The sequence below is a fragment of the Crocuta crocuta genome, unplaced genomic scaffold (genome assembly GCF_008692635.1).
Source record: "Crocuta crocuta isolate KB4526 unplaced genomic scaffold, BGI_CrCroc_1.0 scaffold944, whole genome shotgun sequence".
Lineage (NCBI taxonomy): Eukaryota > Metazoa > Chordata > Mammalia > Carnivora > Hyaenidae > Crocuta > Crocuta crocuta.
In genome coordinates this window covers 691,408-698,484 of record NW_027528243.1, presented here as the reverse complement: position 1 = coordinate 698,484, position 7,077 = coordinate 691,408, and the positions used below count along the sequence as shown (strand labels likewise).

At 46.2% G+C, this 7,077-nt stretch overlaps 1 protein-coding gene across 1 annotated transcript in view; it reads left to right on the top strand.

Annotated features, from left to right (window-relative positions):
• PGRMC1 (progesterone receptor membrane component 1) overlaps positions 1–7,077 on the top strand; it is a 94,109-nt gene that overhangs the window by 56,250 nt on the left and 30,782 nt on the right. The window lies entirely within an intron of this gene.

Genomic DNA, 7,077 nt, shown 5'->3' with positions numbered 1-7,077 from the left:
AGACACCAAAATACTCCAGAGAGGACAGAAAGGCCTGATGAACACAGGCCAAAATCCGCCTTCACTCCTGTCCCAGGCTAGCTCTGCTGCTGGCTCGGGCTGAGAGCCCTGAAACGCCTCCGTGGGGTAGTTCATGAGCCTGCCTGGCCACTCTCAGGATTTGATTTTAATTTATACCCAGGGGAACGGCCTGGCCAGGCATTTTGACACTGCTGTCAGCCCTGGGGCCGGCCCCCAGACCCCGAAGAACCAATGCTCCGCCGCAAATCTGATGTGGGACCCTGGCAAAATCACACCCCTCCCCGCTTTCTGGTACATTTCCTTTGTAAAATGAGGGAGAGGAGCGTGACGAATTGTTATCTAAGGGTCTTTCCACCATGGCCTTTTGCAGTTTGTAGAACCAGAGCTAACGAGGGGTGCCAACTCGGAGCAGCCAGGAGGGGGTTAACGCTGACCCCGGGATTGAGAAGCAATGGGACGCTGCCAGAGGCCAAGAAAAGGGGGGCGGGGGGGCAGGAAGCAAGAAGGNAAGGGTATTTATGTTTGCCCTGGATCCAGAAGCAAGCCAAGGGAAATGGGGGTTATCTTGGTGACTGGTTAGGAGCTTTTCCTGAGTTCATAATGGTTAAAATAGCCCCAGAAAGATGGACCTTATAAGTGTGTTGAGGAGTTTTGGAAACAGAGAGACTCCTTTGCCCCCACCAGATACCTCTTTTCCCAGCTTACTGTTACACAAACAAAACAAAACAAAAAGCCCACATGCAATCAAGAGCCGCCAAGGATCAGATTAACATGAATGGGGGAGGGGCTTACAGGGCAGCGGGCCCTGTGCTGAGAACGTCATGTCCATCCAGTAGCTCATTTTATCCTCTAGACAACTCTACCACGTAGGGGCTATCACTATGTCTGTCCTGCATATGGGGAAACTGAGGCACCTCGTCTGTGCCTAGCGCTCATCCAGGAACCGTGGGTGATACCAGGCAGTAGATGCACGGGACAGCACGTGCCCTCGCATCCACGGTGGTTGTGTTGCCAAAAGTTATGTCGATTGTCTAGGATCAAGTCACTAAAAGGATTGGCAGGAGCCGAAGGTCAGAGATGGTTTGCTAGTGGTGTTTCCATCTTTTAGCTTGAGGACAGATCTCCCATTTTCATACTATCCCGGAACAAAGAGCACCATAACTCATCTCTCTCTGTTTTTGTAAGAGATCGAATGTGCTTTTCACAGCTTTCTCGTACATCCCACAATTACCATGGTTCACTTTCTGGAAAGCAGAGGGGCGGCGTGTGACCTTCTAGCTGGGCGCCTCCTCAAGGCCAGGCTTTGTGTTGGGAAATGAAGAATTTTGCTTTGCGAAGTGAAAAAACGGGGGAAAGGGAACATGCATTTCCAAAAATTGGAAGGAAGAAGGCAAGTCCATGCCACCCGGCCTTCCCCTGTCTCCTGCCCTGGCCGTGGCCCTCAAACAGGGTCAAGAGCAGACTGCTCATTCCTCAAATACACTGTGTTCTTTCCATCCCAGTGTCTTTGGACAGACTGTCTTCGAGGCTTCTCATTCTGTTTCGTGCACCCCCGTGCCGTACTCCTAGCAGACTGGATTTCATTCCCTTCCCCCCTGTGCACCAAGGAGAAGACTAGGGTATGGAAGACTCCCCGGGAGGCCCATCTCTTCAACTATGCCCCCTCCCCAAACACGCCCCCACATCTGACAGAGCACAGCAAACCATTGTGGTTAAGGGGCTCAACTCAGGAGCCAGACAGCTTGAGGTTGAGACCCAGCTCTGTCACTAACTAAGTGAATGACCTTCGGAAGGTAACCGCTCATGTTGCGACTCAGTCATCCCTTCTGTAAAATGAGCATAATGATAGCGCTTCTCTCATTTTAAGAATCGTTTTAAGGATTAAATGCAAGGATGTGTATAAAGCGCACAGCACAGTGCTTAGCATATAATAATTGCTCAATCGCTGGTACTTAGTATTGTTGTTTCACAGGGTCTGGCATCTAAAGATGCCAAATACAGGGGTGCCTGGGGGGCTCAGTCGGTTGAGCATCCAACTCTTGATTTCAGCTCAGGCCGTGCTCCCAGGGTCGTGGGATCGAGCCCCGCATCAGGCCCCAGGCTGAGAGATCCTCTCTCTCTCCCTCTGCCTCTCTCTCTCTAAAATAAATTTTAAAAAATCTTTTTTAAAGGATGCTAAATACATATGTGAGGGAGCTTCTAACTGGTTCAGACAAGGAAGCTGCTTCCTCTGACTTCATTATTCCCTCTCACTGCCCCTTGCTCTTTTCCTTCCGTGCATACGCCGCACTTTGTAATCAGGCCTGTAAATGTTTACTTGTTGCTTGTGCTTAGGGCACAAACAGTACCCTGAGTTCCGCAAGGCCAGGCCCATGTGTGATGTAGCCACCGCTAGATGTATCTCCTTTACCTGACATCTGGCCAGGAAGATACTAAGTGCCCAAGAAGTGGCTGTTGAACTATTGAATACATGANTGGGGTAGGGATGCGGGATTGAGGTGGTCCCAAAGGATGTGGGAAGAGTTGAATAGGTAGGTAGGCGAGAAGGATTCCAAAGATGGAATCCTGGAAGATTTCCAAGATGGAAATCCTGGAAAACTACACATGNTGAGTATTCATTCATTTCCTTGCTCTTTGCCTTAGAGAAGATTTTGTTGGAGGGGAAAGGGATGGTACCAGGGGGGCACTGGAAAGAGAAAATAGTGGCCTTGAGATGACACAAAAGCTTATAAAGAGAGAGGTAAAGACAAACCTTATTTAGCTCCAGGGTTGCCTTGGTCCAGAACCTGAACCTCAAACTACGTTATCGTTTTTGTTTCATCAGAAAATGACTTTTCTTTATGAAAGGTACAGACCGGGAGTGGGAATGGCCTTGGTGACAAGGGGAAGGTTTTGATTATTGATTACATCTCTTTATTTNGAGCCCCACATCAGGCTCTGCACTGACAGCACAGAGCTTGCTTGGGATTCTCTCTCCCCCTCTCTCTGCCCCTCCTCTGCTCTCTCTCAAAATAAATACATAAACGTTAAACAAAAAACCTCTTTATTTAGAATAGGTTTGTTCACTTTTCTGTTTCTTCTTGAGTCAATATGGTAATATGTGTCTTTCTGGGAATTTGTCCATTTCATCTGGATTATCTGGTTTATTACTGTATATTTCCCTGTATCGTTAATCCGCTGTATACATTTTTTTTGAGAGAGAGAGAGAGAGAGAGAGAAACAGAGACTGAGAGTGAGCAGGGGAGGGGCAGCGGGAGAGAGAGACACAGAATCCAAAGCAGGCTCCAGGCTCTGAGCTGTCAGCACAGAGCCCGACACGGGGCTCGAACTCACACACCGTGAGATCATGACCTGAGCTGAAGTCAGACCCTTAACCGACTGAGCCACCCAGGCGCCCCAACATTATTTTTGATAGCTGCACAATATTCTATTGTGTGCCTGTCCCATGATTTATTTAACCATTTCCCTAACGGTTCTCCTCAGTTATTCGCAGGGCTGAAATGAATGTGTATGTACAAAAATCTCTATCGGTATTACGAGCTCCTTAAAATAAATTCCTAGACATGGAATTTCCAGGACAAAAGACTGCTCTTGAGGCCTCTGGGCCAAATTAGTATCTAACAAGGCCGGACCAATTTGTTTAGCTCATCAATGCCTAAGAGTGCTTTATAATGTTGGGACTTATGATTTTTAAAACAGCCTTGCCGAGTTGATAGGTGAATCATGCTGCAGAGTTTTAGCTGTCATTTTGAAATTTCAAGTGGGGTCAAAGTTTGTTACTATTTCATTACACATTTGTATTTCTTCCTATGTGATTCATCTGTTCAGTTCTTTGCCCATTTGTCTTCTGCTCTTTTAGTGTCTTTTCTATTTTTCAAATTGTTTAAGGTTTATTTATTTAAGTAATCTCTACATCCAACATGGGGTTCGAACTCATGACCCCCAAGATCAAGAGTCATTCGCTCTTCCGACTGAGCCAGCTGGGCACCCCAGTGTCTTGCCTGTTGAGGTACATCATCTCTTTATCAATTGTCTTCAATATTTATTGTAAGAATTTTCAGAGGGGAGGTTTTTGCCCTTTTTTTTGTTTATGTTGTTACGTTATGCCCAGAAGACTTCGTTTTTATGTAAGCCTACCAATTTCTTCCTTAGTGATCTCTTGTCTCACATTTCTGCCCAGAACGTGCGTCCCCATCCAGGAATCAGATGGATAATCTCACTTTCTCCTCTTAAACATTTATCTTTTAGGGGCTCCTGGGTGGCTCAGTTGGTTAAGTGTTCCTCTTCAGCTCAGGTCATCATCTCGTGGTTCATGAGTTCAAGCCCTGCATCCGGCTGTGTGCTGACAGCTCAGAGCCTGGAGCCTGCTTTGGATTCTGTGTCTCCCTCTCTCTCTCTGCCCTTCCCCCTCTTGCACTCTGTCTCTCTTCCTCTCTCTTAAAAATAAAAATAAGCAGTGCCTGGGTGGCTCAGTCAGTTGAGCGTCCGACTTCGGCTCAGGTCATGATCTCATGGTGTGTGAGTTCAAGCCCCATCGGGCTCTGTGCTGACGGCTCAGAGCCTGGAGCCTGCTTCGGATTCTGTGTCTCCCTCTCTCTCTGCCCCTCCCTCACTCACACTCTGTCTCTCAGAAATGAATAAATATTTTAAAAAATAATAAATGCTGTGGTTTTGTAATATATTTTGATAGCATTACTCCTCTGATTCAAGGTTTCTTGCCTATTTATATTGGTTCCTCTTCTAGATAAATGAGGCAACCATTTTGTCAGGAGGGCAGGTTCCTCCCTGGAGCTCACCTGAGGTACACCATTTGACGGCTGCCTAACTCACCTGCTTGGATCATTAGACAATATCCTTATAATGAACAACACGAGAGCCCAAATGAACCAGGCTCCAGTTGAGTCATTAGAGTCCATGCCTTCTTTAGCCCGTAGAGGGAGGGGTCTAAAGAGGGAGAATATTTTGGCCACACTTGTCTGAAAAGCTGAAATGAAAAGGAAGAGTTTGCCATGCCAACCACTTTTCAAGCATCATTTTCCTTCTCTCCAAAGTGGAATGACTCCGTCAAGCGACAAGTATTCTTTTTATCTACCTTACTTCTATCGTTAACGTGATGGAATTACATTTACAAATGCTCTGGGATTTGTCTCTGTCTGTGGAACGTGAACTAGTTACGTAGACTCTCTGAGCCTCAGTCTCCTCATCTGTGAAATGGCAATAATGATCTCATTATGCAAAACGCCTGGCTCAGAATCTGGCTCGGAGCAGGCGATCAGTAAATAGCAACTATAGCATAATTATGAGAGGCAGAAGAGTGTATAAGACTACAGGCTCTGGGGCCAGACTTCTTGAGTTCATATCTTATTTTCATCACGAATTTCCCGATTTGGGACAAGTTATCTAACCTGAACAGGCTTTAGTTTCCTCTTCTCCAAAATATGGGTAATGAAAGTACCTGCTTGAAGACATGAACGGACACTTCTCCAAAGAGGACATCAGATGGCCAACAGACACATGAAACGATGCTCAGCATCCCTCCTCATCAGGGAAATACAAATCAAAACCACACTGAGATACCACCTCACGCCAGTCAGAGTGGCTAAAATGAGCAAATCAGAGAACTCTAGATGCTGGCAAGGATGTGGAGAAACGGGCACCCTCCTACACTGTTGGTGGGAATGCAAACTGGTGCAGCCCGTCTGGAAAACAGTGTGGAGGTTCCTCAAAGCCTTAACACTAGAACTCCCCTATGACCCAGCAACAGCGCTGCTAGGAATTTACCCAAGGGATACAGGAGCGCTGATGCCTAGGGGCACATGTACCCCAATGTTCATTGTAGCACTCTCAACAATAGCCAAAACATGGAAAGAGCCTAAGTGTCCATCAACTGATGAATGGATCAAGAAGATGTGGTTTGGGGCGCCTGGGTGGCTCAGTCGGTTGAGCTCTGACTTCAGCTCAGGTCATGATCTCACAGTTCGTGGGTTCGAGTCTCGCACCAGGCTCTGTGCTAACACCTAGCTCAGAGACTGGAGCCTGTTTTAGATTCTATATCTCCCTCTTTCTCTGACCCTCCCCTGCCTGCGCACACTGCCTCTCTCTCTCTCTCTCAGAAATAAATAAAACATTTAAAAAAATAAAAAATAAATTAAAAAAAGATGTGGTTTATCTATACAATAGAACACTACATGGCAATGAGAAAGAATGAAATCTGACCGTTCGTAGCAACGTGGATGGAACTCGAGGGTGTTATGCTGAGTGAAATAAGTCAGGCAGAGAAGGACAGATACCATATGTTTTCACTCATAAGTGGAACAGGAGAAACTTAACAGAGGACCATGAGGGAGGGGAAGGGAAAAAATAGTTAAGGATAGGGAGGGAGGCAAACCATGAGAGACTCTTGAATACTGAGAACTGAGGGCAGATGGGGTAGGGGAGAGGGGAAGTGGGGTGATGGGCATGGAAGAGGGTACTTGTGGGGATGAGCACTGGGTCTTATATGAAAACCAACTTGACAGTAAACTATAAAAGAAAAAAGAAAGTACCTGCTTTATTGGTTGTAAGGAACGAGTTCATGCTATAAAACAGAAGAATTTCTAGAATATATCAGGCACTCAATTAACATTAGCTATTCCTGGGGCACCTGGGTGGCTCAGTGGGTTAAGTGTCTCACTCTTGATCTTGGCTCAGGTTATGATATGGTTTGTGAGTTCGAGCCCTGCATCGGGCTCTGTACTGACGGTACAGAGCCTGCTTGGGATTNTTAGCTATGCCCATCATCAGTGCACTTGGTGGTGGTAGTACTGATAGTCTTAATTAAGCCTAGTTATTTGGTCACGTGCCACCACCAAGCCTATGTTACCTCATAGCACCATCTAGTGCTTAGTTTGGGAAATTGCAAATCTATCCTTCAAGCAACCATCACTTGGTTGGGAGAATATCTTTTTCACATATATAAATTTTATTTGTGACAACGCTCTATTTTTATTTTTAAGCAAGCTCTATGGCCAACGTGGGGTTTGAACTCACAACCCGGAGATCAAGAGTCCCATGTTC